This window comes from Micropterus dolomieu, linkage group LG13 (assembly GCF_021292245.1).
Source record: "Micropterus dolomieu isolate WLL.071019.BEF.003 ecotype Adirondacks linkage group LG13, ASM2129224v1, whole genome shotgun sequence".
NCBI classification, from domain to species: domain Eukaryota; kingdom Metazoa; phylum Chordata; class Actinopteri; order Centrarchiformes; family Centrarchidae; genus Micropterus; species Micropterus dolomieu.
The window spans coordinates 5829403-5847161 of record NC_060162.1 but is presented as its reverse complement, the minus strand read 5'-3'; the positions used below and the strand labels follow the sequence as shown (position 1 = coordinate 5847161).

The 17759-nt window shown below is 38.5% G+C and overlaps 1 protein-coding gene across 1 annotated transcript in view; it reads right to left on the bottom strand.

The window, feature by feature from the left end:
* tnca (tenascin Ca) overlaps positions 1–16799 on the bottom strand; it is a 69862-nt gene extending 53063 nt beyond the window's left edge. Inside the window, exon 1 of the mRNA XM_046066531.1 lies at positions 16244–16799. The gene's annotated coding sequence lies outside the window, so the exon portion shown is untranslated. The remainder of the gene's footprint in view (positions 1–16243) is intronic.
* Between the last annotated feature and the right edge of the window lie 960 nt (positions 16800–17759).

The window sequence follows — 17759 nt, the reverse complement described above, 5'->3', positions numbered from 1 at the left end:
CCAGGGAAACCTCTGACCGACCATAAGAACATTTGTTTTTAAAACTGGTTGACACAGAGTGCTGTTACTCTGCATTTTTGGCTAACCAGTAATCTTTTATTCTTACGATAATAGAGCTGCATGTTTTGGATGAGATTAATAATATCTGACCAGATGACACTGAGCTCTGTGCTGTTCAAATAACTCATCTATGGCAGGATGCCATCAGTAGCAGAGTTTATCTCAGAGATCTCTTTTCCCACATGCTGGATATATTGGTATTGTATTGCAGATGTGTAGTTTGGCACTGAAATCAACTACTGTAATTTATAACTTTAGATGCAAAACCAGACTTTTACTTTCAGAGGCAGGCAAAGCCAGAATGTAAGCAAGTTTTAAAAAAGGTAACCAAGGCCAAAATCATTCTCATGATAAAAACAATCTGATGAATCAGGCAGTTCTGAGATTAGATCACTACAGAAAGCTGAGACACCGCTGTTTAGGTAAAGCATGAGACAACTGATGGATTGCTGGATAGTTTGTCTTTTAATGATTTTGTACAAAAAAAAAAAAAAATAAGAGTGCTACTTTCTAATAAGGCACATTTTATAAAAAATGTTACTAATGGGTTATTAATTGTTAATTATTAGTTTTATAGATTGGTTAAAAGGGATTCATTAGAACAACTTTTGGGCCAAGTTGCAAAAAATCCCTTTCAATGTCTCTTTTCAATTCAATTAATAATGTTTTCTACAATAATGTTTTAAATATCGGCCGATATTAGGTAATTGCCGATAAAATTGTAATTGGCTGTTATAAACACCGATAAATGACAATTAAGAAACAGACAGACGGATCCGAATAATGTTATGAGTGTTGTCGTTGTATAGTTCGTCCTCCAGAGTGTACTCTGCAACTCACCAGTTGGCAACAAAAAATTTACAGCAAAACACAGCAATCAGCTGTACTTCTGTTCAAGTACACATAAATGTTATGCATAATAGTCTGTGTTTATGTTATGTTTCTGAAAAGAATACTATTGTCCGATAAATATCGGAATATCGGTTTTAAAACCCTCAAATATCAAAATCGATATCTCTCGTAAAAAGTATTTCTCCCTTTCTAATAAAGACATCAAGACTGCAGTTATAAATTTAAAAGTGAATAAATCTTCCTGAACGTTTGAAGAGCTAAAAATACAAAGCAAATATCATGCTGAGGAAGTAAAAACCAAAAAGTTGCTCTCCTCAATGAAAACTGATCTCTAACGCATTAGTAAATAATTTATTGATATTACGACCATTTGTTGCAGTTTATTATAAAGTAGATAGAACTAAAGCTTAAGATTGAATTACTACTTAATTTAATGATTTCTTTAGCATCTTTAGAAATGTGCTGCCATGTCTGAATTTTTACTGCCAGAGGTTGTAACAGACTCTCACGGGAGAAATCAAAATCATATATGTACTCATTTGTACCGTTTGTCTACTGCAAGACAGGAACAAATGAAGACCTGGACTTTCTAGCCCGCTAAACCTTTATCAGGCTACCAATATATCTCTCTCTGCCTGGATGTCCTGTGGCAACCTCATTAATTGTGTAATGGATATAAAAGCTCAAACTATAAACATTCTCCCCTTTTCTCCATGAGTCTTTCCAAAAAATGCAAGGGCCCAGGAGGCCCTGGAAGATCTCAGATTCTGTCAGGAAGTTGTAGAACAAGGCTACTTGATCCAAGAACACCAATAAAACACACTCCGGCCCCAGAGGCTCATTTATTTTACTGCTGTTTTGGACCCAATATAGCAGATTGAGGAATGTGAATACATTTCTTCAGGTTGATCTCTTACTATTCAACTGCACTGAAATAAAATTACTTTACCAATTTTTATTTTTATTTCAAGACCTTCCATTATTTGATAGCAGCAATTTCGAACACTATTTATCAGATCTGATTCAACATAGCAGTTACCTCATTAGCTGGCAGATGAAGTGGAAAAGGGAAACGAGCACATAGTGTCAGTAGCCCTGGCAGAATAGTCACATGATTGTCACAAGGAAACAAGGGAAAGGGTCCAAACCGGGTCCAAGAGATTAGACAGGAGTGGGGCAAGAAAAAAGGTCAAGTCTGGCAAGTCTGAAGAGTTCAGAAGTAATGCATGGGCCTGAGGGAAGTGAGAAATGTCTGGAGACATGGAGAGACTGAGTAAAGCAGGACTTGTGACAGTGGTAAGGGTATGCCCCTGAATATAATTACACCGATTCATCTTAGCCCCAAACAACGCTATGTAAAACAAACCTCTGCATGCTGTAGCCTGGTTACAGAACTCAAAAAAGACGCCAACATTACCCTTTGTTCGGCAACTCAAACTGGTCTAGTGCTCTTAGACTGATTATCAGACCAGCAGAGCAAAGTAGATTCAATTTGTACATAAAATAGGAAATATCCATTCCAAAAAGTAAGAATGCTTCATAAAAGTGTTGAGAACAATACATCTGAGCTTCAGACACGGGTATTGTATTCTCTGATTAAAATATAATCCGTAGCATTACATATCCAAAGTCAAGTTTAACAAGCAAATCCCTTTTATAAGTTCTATTTTACAGTGAAACAGACAAAAAGCATATTTAGTGAATGAGCTCACTGCTGCCCAGGTGGAGGATGAATCAGCTGTAGATGAGTTACCCGCTGGTCATGTAAACGCCACGGTCTCAATGCTGGCGCCACATCACACTGTCTGTGAAACACCAGCAGGCCCTGCATTACCCAGCCTTTATACTTTAGATTTGAAGAGTATTATTTATTTGACTGACTGGATATTCTGAAGAAAAATGTAAGTTGTGTGTTTTACCAAGGTTCATAATTATACCTCTTACAAAAAAAAAGTAATTTTTTTTCAATATAAGGCATTTTTAACTACCCCACGCTATAGCACAGACCCCTGACATGACACAGTGGTTCATTCTGTGCAAGAGAAGTGTGTCTGTATCCTGTCCTTTTAATTATGTATTGACAAGACCCCGGGGACTGACCTAATTTAATTGCTAACCAGCATTTACTCAGCAAATGTGGGCCATGGTAATAGAACATAGCACAGTACTGCACAAAGAATACATAAACCTTTGTCAGACTGGAGCAGCTTATCAAAGTCAAGTGTTCTTGGCGTTCTACGTCATTAGAATCCCATCCAACAAAGAACAGCCATCTTCTCTGATGATGAGCAGACAGGAAAAGTGGTGGAAGGAGTACTCAGACCTTTCACATAAGTAAAAAGCAGAAATACCACAGTGTAGGAATACTCCATTACAAGTAAAAGTCATATATTCAAACTGTTACTTAAGTAAAAAGTACAACACTTAAAGCTCCAAAAGTAAAAGTAGTCATTATGCCTATTTCAGTATAACGTATATTATTGAATTTTGTTATTTCTCTTTTTTGCATTAAAGATTTAAGCAAGAAAAATAGATTCTGATTATTCCGACACCACATGAATGCACCATCAGTCATCGCTCACCCCTCCCTTTCCGAGAGCGCAGAAGAAGCTCAAGCAACAATCTAACTACAATGACAGGGGACATCGGCAGGAGGAAGCCAGGGTCCACTCACTGGGGGACAGTAGCAGGTTTGACTCAGTAAACTCTTCAGTATAAAATTATATGCATTCCCATGACCTGAGTGTTTTGCTGATGGTGCATAAACTGCTGCACAAGATTAGCTAGTGAGCTCGAGAGTGCAAACATTCCTGAAGATAAAAATGTTTCCTGAAATGTGCAGACTCATGAAAATATCTCAAGCACTATAAATAGCATGGTAATAAATAGCAGTAAGTGTATGAAGTGGCCTCATGTGGTTGACGGTGAGGAAGACCATGGGTGCACAGCAGATCTGGTTGAGGTTGAAGAGAGGCGGCATGACGTCTTGGTCATTCAGATCTGATACAAACTACCTTTGGTACCAGACCAGAAAATGCTGAATGCTCTCTGTCTTTTCTTAGAGTTACAGGTTTACGGTTAGAACAGAGAACCGCACTTTAATAATGTGTGTGTGGGTGCTTTCCTTTTTAAAAGGTTTAAAACACTTTCACTATGTTACTGTAGCCAATAAAAGTAAATGTTGGGGCTGCACTGAATAGTTCAAAGCTTTGTTCTTAATGTTAATATTCAAATTCTAAAAAGATTCAAATCCTGCGCAGCTTGTGTTAGGTAGGGAAATCTCTGGGTCAGTGTAGCTTGTGCTGAAGTGCCTGCTTTCTTTCTAACAGCCAGCAGGGGGCGACTCCACTGGGTGCAAAAACAAAGTCCGATTATATAGAAGTCTACGTGAAAATGGCCCTTGATTTATTACCTCAGTAAACACTTTACTAATGAGTTTATGGTCTCATCTCTAGTTTTTTTTCAATAGAGCATGATGATCATTTTGTAAATTATAGTCCCATTTAGAGGTTAATCTGCAACGTAGCGTGACATGCACTTCCCCAAAAATGTAACTACACATTGCGGCAACCATACAGAGTATATTACTGGACGAAGCCACCCCGTTGATTTGAATGGAGAGCAGTGAAGCCAGTTTTGGACCAATAAACTACTACTACAGGGCTGCTTCCTGTTGGCACCAGCATCTACTGCGCATGATGGCGCAGCATAGCCGTGGTTTAATGATGTAGAACAACAGCAGAAACACCGTAATTCTGGTAGCTGCATAGCTGCGCCAACAAAAAGTCTCATGGCTCAGTGTGTTTGTCTGACTCGGTCTGATCGTCACTGATTAATCAGCCTACCTTCGAGGCTCACCTGCCAAACACCAACGCAGCGTCACTGATGGCCAAATAGTTTTTTTAGATTGCTTTTTTTTTTTCAATCTTTGAATCTTTATTTCATCTCTTTTATAAGCAAGACAAAAATAACATAACAAAATATAACATGACGTAACTTTAACTAAAGAACAAAGGGGTATCATGGGACAAACAACAAAGGCATTACAGAAAAATATTAAAATCTTTACATATTTTAACTGTTTTGACTGCTTTTTCATTCTTTAAACCAAAATAAAGTATTAATGTAATGTTTAATTTCTTAAAATCTTAAAAAGAGGTAATTGTGGTTTCTTCTTCGACCATTTGCACTTGTGCATATAAAACCTTCATGTCATAAAAAAATATGTCTCTTTTCTGCAAAATAGTAGTTGAACCTGTCAATGTCTTCAAGAGATATTCCAAGTCTACCTAAAATAATTTGGTACAAACACATTCATAAAATAAATGACAGACGGTTTCAGCTTAACCACTGCAAAACACACACTTTTCCACATCATCTTTCATGAACCTTGAGATCACCTGGTTCACGGGATAAATCAAATGTATAATTTTAAATGAGACTTCTCTAATTTTGTTGGTGACACAATATTGCTTGTTGATATTCCAAACTGACTTCCATTTAATATTTTCTATTTCCTGGAGTTCTTTTAGATTGCCGAGAGTTTATAAGCAATACGTTTACATCTCTCATGTGCGACAGGGTGTCAGAGGGTTTTGACGTAATTTTTGGGCCTACATGGATCCCTCCATGCAGGCTTTGGTCGGCTTCTCTGTCCGATCTCTGGCTTACCCCTTTGGCGGCAACGCAGAGATCACGAGAACTGTGATTAGTTGGCTGGGTAGCCTTGCATTTCCTCCAAGCCCACAGGAAGTGCTCCTTTGCTTTGAAGTAAATCTTACTAGCGGCTGTAACATAGTGGATCAATGTATTTGAGCATTACAACCCACACGAAATGACTCGTTTCCCTATCAAAATTTGAAAACACCCACGCACAAGCATAAATGCATGGCTACATGCGTAGCTTTCGCCTTAGGCTACAAAAATGAAGCTTTAGGAGGACCAGTATTGCGGTTTATGATTACTGATTCACAATATACTATAGTGCTATGGAACAGTGTAGTTTACATGTCACAATTCTCATGAATATTAATTGATTTTTAGATACACACAAACAGCACAACAGCCAAGGCTTTTTAATAATCTTGCTACAAGACTCCAGCCACAGCTCATTTGGCTGAAACTCAAGCAGTAAAACAGCATCCAGGACAGGATATCTTCTACCTTGAACTCCAACATACTATTTGACTTGGTTGAGAATCTGTTGACTGCTACTTAAGTTGCTGGATTTCTCGTCACATTAATGACCAGTCGGCTACACAATCATCTCAGGCTGTTTTCAGTTGACTGCACCGCTTCCTGGCAACTACAGAGTGTCCTGTGCTTTAAAGCCGATGTGACTTTCAAAAGTATGAAGATTAAATAAACAGAGGAACTGCAGGTGTTACCTTCTAATCCCCTTTGGCTAACCGCCAACAAACATTTGTGTCCAGGCATGTCATCACGATCGCTATTATGAGAATACGTCATCAACTCAGGGGGACAAGGGCAGCATCAATCAGCCACGACAGTACAAGTAAATGTTTGGATTACAGGAGGATCCAAAATACCGTCAAGAGGAATGGACTCTTTTTTTTTTGCCTCTAGTAGTTTGAGAAAGCATGACTAAGAGTCTACAGTAGCCATGCTAGCTGCTCTGTGAGGCTGTACTTAGGCGCAGCTAAGTGCTCACATCAGCCCACTAACATGGTGATGTTAGACTAGACAGGTATTCATAGTTTTCACATGACGTCACGTTCAAAGAGGAACGCTCCCTTGGAGGGCCAATAAAAAAACTTTATTTTCCGCTGCCCGACAACCAGGAAGCAAGTGGTACACTGTTATTTTGAGTCTGTTACTTTTGTGTTGCCAAAATGCCAGATGGTGGTTGTGATTTGGATGCACTAATCAGCGACTAGACAAGCCTAAGTTGTGTTGGGTGAGGGATTCCCCACAAGGTAAATGTAAACATTACCGCAGTCGAGCGCTGGCAGGGACCTGGCGGTTTTTAACGACTGAATTACGGCAGCGGGTGCTGTATATGGATCGCATCTGGTAAGCGTGACCCCAAAACCCAGGTACCGTTACACCTCTACTAAAAATATTGCAGGACTATCTCTGGTAAGTCACTTTCGACACCCAACACACCCACGTTCCTCACATTAAAAAAAAAATACCAGCAGCGCTCCTTCCTGCAGACCACCTCAATATAAATGAATGCACTTCATTAACTTCACCAGCACTCTCTGGCCACAATCTGTCAAACAGCCACATATCTGGGAAATGAGCTGTGTGTTCCAGTTTCTCGTCTGGTTTAAGTCTGTGAATGTGGTGACATCAGACATCAGCTGTTGCAACTGTGTGACTGAGAGTAGGATAACTCCTGCAACACTTCCTGTCTGACCTGAATCACTGGGAAGGCATAGAGGGTGGAAAAAAGTACAGGAAAAGAGGCAAACACGTGCAGACTCAAATCTCGGCTGCTTTTTAATCACGAAAGGAAACGTCAGAGTGCTTCCACATAAAATAAACTAACTCTGGCCACCAAAGACACAAGAAATGACAACTGCGCTCGGAGCCACATGGCATTAAAATCCCACAGTGCTGCTTGACCAGCTCTTTTCATGACACACATTGTGAAAATGATCTGTTGCAATACAAAAAAAATTGGTGTGCCATCAAATTAAATAAAATCTATAAAAAGCAGTTTAAATTTCACCCATAAATTCAGACCTTAACATTTCATCAGCTGCATGAAAAGTAGGAATTATTAGACATGACTTTAAACGTCATATTGTGCATGATATTCCTGTGTCTCGACTGACCGATAAAAAGTTCTTCCTCAGAGGGTCTTGGTTAGGGCTGCAAGATTTGAATCTTGCCACGAGTCCAAAACTACTGACTTTGTCACACTGTAAACAGCGGAAGAACTAGTAAAAATGAGTAGTATAATATTATAACATTAAATAAATAATAATGGATTATAAGCTGACTGCAGTGCACACAGAGACACACACAGAGCACTTCTTTTGTTTAACTAAATTGCACCATTTTTGCGGTTTTGTAATCACACAGGATGATATTGCGGTGCGCTATGCGAGCAAGATAACTCTTATCGCTTGGCTCGCTTCCTCTCCTTATTCTTCAAAGGACATCTAAGTGACAGGTGCTGTTATAACAGCAACGTAACTCTGAATCGGGAGCTGGGTAGCGAGTGTTTGTCCGAGCGGTAGAAAGTGACACAGAACGCGAGCGGAGGAAAATATTCTGACAGTAAATTTACTGTATCGGTTACAGTGTGTCAGCTTCTCAACACCAAGAAAAGTCTGTTGTTTTCCCAACTGCTGGAAAAGTCAATCCGGTTAGCACTAGCTAACATCTCCACTCCCCTTCAGACCGCGCAGCTGAGCAGGAAAGCTTATACAGTAGGCTGCGTCTTTTGGCTGCTTTAAATTAACATTAGCTCAAACATAGAAAGTAACTGGTAGCTGTAATTTATTACTACCTGCTTGTCCAATGTTGACAACATCAGGTACAAAATAAACTGGTGTAGCCTTCAGCTTTGTTCTGTACAGACTGGTAGGCCTACATCCTTAATTATTTTCAGATGAGTCTGAGAAAGTGGTTGTTAGGAAAAGAAAAGATGGAGGTGACTGGAGGAGCCGAGGTTAGTAAAACAAATTAATAATGCAAACTAATCCTTAGAAGCTACTGAAGAGGCGTTTCTTTTTGGATTTTAATGTGCAAATAAATTGCACCTCAGAAGGGAGGTGGTTTCTCATGTTGCCTATTTTTTTATATTAACGTCTACAGATAAATGTCTAAAGCTGTAAAATGAAGACACAAAAGGCAAACATGAACAATCGTATCTATGATGATTCTGAGGTCATGTTAACAGGGTTTTCCTGCTGTTAAGGCTTAGGGGGTGATGCCCAAAACATGCTGTGCAATAAATGTATATCACTGTGGAGAGAATCATAACCATCCAAATTACTTTCCCCAAGTCTAATGATTGTAGTTCCTAGGAACTAGTAGGACCCCCTGTTTAATAAATTTTAGCTTTGAAGTTAGTCAGTTTTGATGTCTGTGTTGAGCAGTGTTTGATTAATTCATGATTAACTTATATTGTAATATTAGAATCAACCATTAAATCATTAGTACCATTTGGCAATGTTTTACAATTCAATGACATATCAGAAGATCAGATTTTGTATGGCTGTGAATGAGCCAGTTATGCTGAACAATTGGTTGGCCTAAAAGAAATGTATAGATTACCATTTTGAGTTTGCAAAAATACCAAATTTTCTCTGGTTCCAGCCCCATAAAATGTGAAAATGTGCTCTTAAAAACTGAATCTCTTTGTGTTTTAGACTGTTGGTCAGAGAAAACAAGGAATCTAAAGATGTCACATTGGGTTTTGAGAACTTGAGATCCACATATACACTAAACGACAGACTGATAACTCTAAAGAAATAAGTGACTAATTGACAATGGAAATCACAGAGAATTCTGGATTACTTCATTAAAAACTTAAGAAACTGACAATGTGAATCAAACAAGGCCAATTCAAGTCAGTGACGAGCCCCATTTATCTATGCACAAAATTAAATAAATACCTGTGTGTGTGGATGTTTAGTCTGAGGGACGCCGCTGGTTTCAGTGCTTAACGTCTGACTTAAAGAGAGCAATCCAAAAGCAATGAGGAGCTCAGGCTTTTGAAAACACCGTCATCATTCTCAGTGTCTGGCTTATGTACGTATCATTACTGCTTTGGCATTCTCAGTTTGTATCATTCATGCCAAATCCAAACCAGAGCCTGCTGATGTCCATCTCAACCGTTCTGAGTCGGTTCACCTCGAGTCAACTTGCACGCAAAAAGTAGACCTTTGACCTATGTTGATTCTAGTTACTTTACTTTTGTTTTAAGTTTGGGGTTAAAAAAATTGGAGTTGCTTTTTTATCAGTGGTGGAGAAAAATAACTGCAATACAAGTACATTTACCTAAGGTATCTGTACTTCACTTAAGTATTTCCACTTCATGATACTTTATACTAGAGTTGGGCCATCGGCGATGGCTGACCGACATCACGACGTTGAGCCGGCATCGTGATTGAGAGCTTTAAAAATATTATACAGAAACTAAAATTTTATCTTGAACGATTCTATACAGTATTACTCAGGTACACAGCTTCTTTGCCTGTATTTTTTTCAATAATGCAACATAACAACAACGTATAATGCTGCTAAATGCGGTCAATGCAGCATTTTCACACGAAGAGCATGGATTCGTTCAACGTCAGGAAAGGTAGTGGTTGCAATCTAAAACCTCACCGCTAAAGGCCACAGAAAACTACACATGATCCCTTTAAGGTTGAACAGGGAACCTTTATTTTTTGTTTTATAAAATATGCTTTAACGTGATAATTGTAATTTTCTTCGATCATATAATTCCAGCTATTAGAAAGCCAGCTGAAGGCACGGTACACGTGCATGTGATCAGGGTGGGACCACCTCAGCCTCATTTTCAGCCTGGAAAACAACTATTAACACATTTTGTAGAACAATTCATTTTTTAAACTCAGATGCCAACAACAACCTGTAGAAATAGTCCTTTTCAAATAATTTCACACCAACTGCACTGCTTCTGAGTCTAAAGATCATCAAACAGCTGCTTTCTTTAACCGAAAAGCAACTGTCCGTGCTGTCTGTCAATGAAAGGTCGCTTCTGCACTACACCATTTACATGCTAAGTATTGTTATTAAACAAGTTTTCACTCACTCCCCCTCATAAATCAGAATAAAAATCCAGATGCTAAACTACCACTGTGAACAGCGACCAGGCCATGAACCCAAAAACAAGTCATTCACGTTGTACTCGTGTAGCTCCTACAGACTATTATTAAATTAATTAGTTAAGACAGAAAATACACAGAAAATAGTGATTCAAGCAGGCGATACAAAAATGCAGCACCACATAAGACCCGATTATACATTAATGCACTGCTAAAATTGTGCCCTACTATAAAACTATTAGAAATTTTATGTGGGACCTCTTGGATGCAACACATATGGAGCTCAAAAATATACACTGAATGTAAACAGGAACTTTGCTTGTTTACAAAAAAAAAAACTCCACGGGGTGCCTTTAACTCATTCAGTTACTCTGAAATTTAAAAGAAGTGTCAAGTGTGTAAGATTTGGGGGATCTTTTGACAGAAATGGAAATTAATATTCATAAGTATGTTTACATTAGTGTATAATCACCTCAAAATAACAACCCGTGTGTTTTCATTACCTTAGAAGGAGCCCTTTATATCTACAGAGTGAGCATGTTCAATTACACAGTCTGGCATGTTGAACCACCATGTTTCAGCAGCCAAGATCAGACAAAACAAACACTGGATCTAGACAAATCCATGTATGGTTCGTTATTTGATTATTTCGTTGCAAAACAAAATCAGAAAAACCAAAAAACCAAGTCGTTTTTTGTTTTTTCCCTCGTTTCAAAACCAAAACGGAAAAACAGACATCGTTTTTTGTTTTTCTGTTTTAAAACCAAAACAGAAAAATATTGATTTTGAGTCCGATTTGTGTGGCTTTGTGAGTTACACTTGATAAACCTGCAGCAGATACACTTGGGCGATGGCGGTGCCTGATTAAATGTAATTAAGATGAGCTTGAACATCAACATTAGTGGGTTTTTAGTTAGAAAACAGGACAATATTATATTGCTGCAGTACCGGAGGCTGCAGCTATATAATATTGGCTCAACATTCAGTTTGTAACTCACTAGCTTTCCTGAGAATCCTCCGGTTTTTAAGATTTCTTCCGTATCAAATTAATGCAGTGATAGTTGTCAGTACATCCAATGGTACACAGCAAACATGAACTGTTATTAGTTAATTCGGCGAGCTGTATAGTAACTAATCATAAACAGATTAAAAGATAATAATAATGATAATTTTTGTTCAGCCTCTCTTGGCTACACTGTTTCAACCTGACCTTTATTTTCTGAGATGAAAGAATTTAGAAAGTTGCACGGTGATGTGAAGGAGCGTCGGACTTCATCCAGCCAGGGGAAACGACCACTGACAGTAAAGTGCGCCGGTTCCACTGGCAACACAACTGGGCGCTGAAGCATACAGGGCCAGAGAGAGGAGGTCACGGGAGTGACCTGGTGCGCTGCAGACGGTCGGTGATCCCTCTGGCTGGATAAATCCCACTACTGATTTACGCATGATCCATGATGATAGGCTACAGAAAAATAGAAATGAATGGCAAAAGTAGCATATTGTCGATATTTTAGAGACCCCCCAAAAAATTACAAATCATGTTTTCAGAGGAGCTCATGTTTTACTTAGAGGAGTAAACCTACCCCTGGCTCCCCGTAGTTCGCACCCCGGCCGTAGCCTCGAGAAGTCTTAGATCGCTCAGGTAACCAGCTGCTTCAGATCAGCCCAATACAAAACGCTTCCTTGATGCTGACGTACTTAATCTAGAAATAGGAGAATTTTGAGTGCTTGAGTGACTCCTCCAGCTTGATGCGATCTTTCAAAACAAGTAGCCCATATTCTCATATTTCTTTTCTCATATGTGGCTATAATAGGCCTATCATGCTCACTTCTACAATCATATTCACCATAGTTGATTTGATATGCTCCTTAAAACAGAAAAACAAAAAAAAAGATGACTTGGTTTTTCCCCATTTGGTTTCCCATTTGGCGATATGGTCAAAAATGTTATCACCATAAAAACATATTGATAATTATCATGATATATGTCAAATAATTCTTTCAAGTTTAAAAGCTGATTTTTGCTCCTGAATGAAAATTGAAGAAACCAGATGGTTAATTATTTGGTTAAACTTATCTTTATGGTCAGAATGTGACAAACACTTGATGCCAAACAGTGGATCACTTCACAAATCTGAGTTAGAACATTCAAAACTATTATCATGTTCAACAAATATGATTAGTTAATTTTTTTTCAGGCCTCTTTTTTCAACAAAATAAATATTGTAATAGAAGAATTTGGTGCCAATTTGTTTGTGATTCAAATGAATTAAATCAAATATTTATTGACGATATATTGAACATTTATTATCTTTTTATTGAGGAAAATTATATTGCAATAATTATCATTATTGTTTAATTGCCCAGCCCTAGTCACATCGTCTCTATGAGGGAGTTACAGGTGAACAGCTGCAGGAAATTAGGATCTGAGGAAGCCACACAATTTTCCAACCGTATGTGTGTGTGTCTATGTTCGTAGGAGTATTCAGTTAGTTGCAATCTGCAACCTCACCGCTAGAGACCACTAAATCCTTCCACACTCAACCTCTAAAAAAAAAAAAAAAGACATATTTTTAAAAAGGTGATTTTTAAAGAAGCCCTTGTGACATCAACTTGAGGCTTGTCTGTCATGTCCAAACATTTTTTTGTGTATTACTGGAGTACACATACAGTACTCTTACTGCCCATTTTTAGTTTCACCTGACAGAGGAAAGCTGGAGAATAACAAACACAACAACAACTGGGATACTTGAGTCAAAAGCTCATGAATTTTCTATCCGCTTTCCTGTCAGCAGTCACCCCCTGAGACGCACTAAAGACAACTTATATCACAGGTTCACATGAGTGCTGAAGAAGCATTTTCCTGTCTGCGCTATTTTTACTAGTTCCTGCTCCACAGGTGCAAGATCCCTGTGTGTCTACTATCAGTGCAGGTGTCCAACTTTACCTACTAAGCCAAATACAAGTAATGTATTTATGGTCCAGGTGCTCCAAAAAGCAGAGTAAGTCTAAGTGATTTATTTACAATGGGCTGCGCAGCAACTGACTGAGCCAACTTCCTCCAACAGAGAGGAAAACCCTGGAACATCTCTGTGGAGATTCATTTAGCAACAGAGGATCATACAGCAGCCTCTCATCTTGTTAGCTTTAATTATTTAACAATACATTACACATAACTTTTACTTTAAACTGACACCTCAGAAAAAAAAAACCTCATACTATTCCACTCAGCAGTACTTATTGATAGAAAGAAGACCGTTTATGCCATGCCCACTCCACAAACATCATTCACTTCAGCGCAACAAGTCCTCTATATTTACAACTAAAATAAAGCACTTGTCTGTGTCCTCCAAGACAACAAATTTTTAAAGGAGGGTGCTCATTATGCTTTGTAGTCATTTTGGATTATTATTTGTGGTGCTGTTGAATTAAGGTGATATTTAGTCTTTCCCCAGACAAATGTAACTGTAAACTGTAAATACCTTTTCAGTCCATAAAGCTCTCATAACAGGAAAAGCAATTCACAGCCAAAATAAGGTCACTCAATACCAGAAGTTAATTAATTAAAGAATTAATTCAAAACAAACACAGCACACATTTTAACAGAAACCAGCAGTCAGCTAAAACATAATGCACACGCAGATCTAATATTTATAAATTATTATTTATATTTATCTAATTAACAGCAACCAACCAGCAGCAGTGGTGGAAGAAGAAGTATTCTGACCCTTACTTAAAGGAAAAAGTACTACAGGCGCCTACAGGTGGGAGATCAACCATCTGGTGACCTGGTGCAGCCAGAACAGTCTGGAGCTCAACGCTCTGAAGACCATGGAGATGATTTCAGAAAGAGCACAGCCTCACCCTCCCCCATCATCCTGTGTGACTCCTCAGTCACCACTGTGGACTCCTTCCGCTTCCTGGGCGCCGTCATCTCCCAGGACCTCAAGTGGGAGCTGAACATCACCTCCCTCACTAAGAAGGCCCAGCAGAGGATGTACTTCCTGCAGCAGCGGAAGAAGTTCAGCCTGCCAAAGACAATGATGGTGCACTTCTACATCGCCATCATTGAGTCCATCCTCACCTCCTCCATCACCATCTGGTGCGCTGCTGCCACTGCCAGGGACAAGCGCAGGCTGCAGCGCATCATTCGCTCTGCAGAGAAGGTGATTGGCTGCAATCTTCCTTCTCTTCTGGACCTGTACTCCTCGAGGACTCTGAGGCCAGCAGGAAAGATTGCAGCTGATGCCTCCCACCCCGGACACAAACTGTTTCAGACTCTCCCCTCTGGCAGGAGGCTGCGGTCCATCAGGACCAAAACCTCTCGCCACAAAAACAGTTTCTTCCCATCTGCAACTAGCCTCATTAACGAGGCCCGGGTCCCTCACTGACACTCCCCCTTTGCAAACAATACAAATGTTTCTGCACATGTAAATACCGCTTCATCTCGTGTCGGGCTCAGACTTGGCACGTCGTACATATTTGTTGTTGATCTTTGTTGTTGAATATTTTTATGTTGTCAGTTTATATATTTACATGTACACAATATTCTCTTCCGTTACATTACTTCTGCACGGCACAGACCCAGAATAATGCACATGTATATATCTGCAACGTTGTTCTTCAATTCCATATTTATATATTTCCACATTTATTTATGTTGACTGTCTGCATGTAGCACCTTATCACCACAGAAAATTCCTCGTATGTGTAAAACACTACTTGGCAATAAAGCTCCTTCTGATTCTGACTAATACACACTGCAAAAATACTCTGTTACAAGTAAAAGTCCTGCATTGAAAATGTTCAGTAAAAAAATGTAAGTGGAATTATGAAAATGTATTTAAAGTAGTTGAAAATGTCCCATGTGACAATTATATATAGTATATCATTAGATTATTATGTAAAAGCAGGATTTTTTTGCAACTAATGATTATTTTCATTATGGATTACTCTTGCTTTTTATTTTCTACAACAGGTTGCAAAAAAGGGAAGTTTTTTTCCCCCCTTTCACTGTCAAAGAAAGGAGTCATTAGAAAAATATATTCCCCAATAACAGTCTGAATTACCCAGAGCCCAAAGTGTCACCTTCACAATAACTAACTTACCTGTTTTGTCCAACCGACACTCCAACCCCCAAAATTATTAAAAATAAACCAAAAGACTAAAAACACTATCGAAACAGCTCCCAATTAACATCATATTTTATAAGCTGTTCATGTGCTTTTTATGCAAAACTGTTAATTTGTAAAGTAACTAATAGTACGTTACTATTAGTTAGTAAGTAAAAAAAACAAATTTCCCTCGGAAAGAAGTAGAAAGTGACATGAAAAGAAATTATGCAAGTCCCTGAAATTTTAAGTACAGTAAAGTTACTTGAGTAAATGTAAGTTATTTAGTTAAATTCCACCACTGAGCAGCAGCCTCATGCTAGCACAATTAGCCTGTGATGTGATGCTAGCATAACAAGCGCTAAAAAAAAATCCACTCACAACCTTTTTATATACAGTCTATGCTCACAACATCCATGTTAGCATGATGTTAGCACAAGCACAAAATACTTAGCTTGGTGAAGTCAAGCGGTGGTCCCCATCTCAGCAAAGAATAAACACTTGAGGAGTCGATCCAAGCCACACCAGGGGCAGGAAAATTAATCCACGTTTGCGGCTGTAGCTACCTTAACTAGGCTAATCACTTACTTAACTATGCTAATAGCGCTAACTATGCTAATAGAGCTCATTATGCTAGTGGAGCTAACTATGCTAATAGCGCTAACTATGCTAATGGAGCTAACTATGCTAATAGCGCTAACTATGCTAATAGAGCTCATTATGCTAGTGGAGCTAACTATGCTAATAGCGCTAACTATGCTAATGGAGCTAACTATGCTAATAGAGCTAACTATGCTAGTGGAGCTAAGTATGCTAATGGCCGACTAACGTTAAATGTCACACAAACGCCAACACTGTGGCGGCTATTTCGTCTTCACAGCTTTCCTCCTTCGGGGATTTTAAACTGTTGGCAGCTAGTTGGGTTTCTAATTAAATAATACATGAAAAGTAGCGGCAGGTACACACTATTCAGGTGAGTTTGAAATCCAGCGACAGGTTGGGCTCAAAGCCTAAATTAATCGCGCCATTGGGAGGGGGTGGTTTGATTTATGTTCCAGTTGTCTAGAATATTTTACAGGTTTTAATTGTCATTAATTTCAGGGAGCGCTGTAATAGTATACTTATAAATAAACAGCATCATTTTTGCTTAAAATTCAGTTTTACTATTACTTTTACTGATATTGCTGTAATATTTTCTAAACCTATGTTTGTATATATTTCCAATGGTGGAGGAAGTACTTTACATTAGTACATTTTCCTTTTGTAAAATTAACAATCTAATTCTAGCCTACTTATTATGCAGAAAAATGGCCCCTGTGAGTGTTCGGTGTTCATATTATATATTAAATAATTGAAATATTAATAATGTTGTATTAATGTGATGATAGATAGATAGATGTACAATATTTTTCTATAAGCCACGGTGTTGTGATTTTTCTATTGTAATATTTTTTTTCATTGTAAAGCACATTGTATTGTGTTGAATTATGTTAAATGTTATGAATGATTATGTATAGATGTAAAAGAGCTTTGGAATGCACAAGGTTGCAAAAAACAAGTTGTTTCCCCTAACACTGTCAAAGGAAAGGGGTCATGAGAAATATATATTCTGAATTACTGTCCTCATCTCCTCACCCAACCACATCCTGTAAAGGTAACTACCATTTTGTCAGCTTACTTCCTCTGCACTCTGTGTTTCACCCAAAAAAGTTCTGTTCATGTATAATACAACAGTCCCCGAAGCAGCACTGAAGCTCTGTCTTTGTTGAAGAAAAATTAATACTTATTTTCTAATTAGCACCCAGACAGCACTTGGCTGTGTACAATCCACAGCGTTGTTTTGATGGTCACACTGTGCCACATGTCCACTTGAATCGGCACTTCCAGTAATGGAAGATCTATAGTTGAATTGTCTGAAAATGCAGATATCCTCTAAATTACACTGTCCATGAAAATACAACGCTAC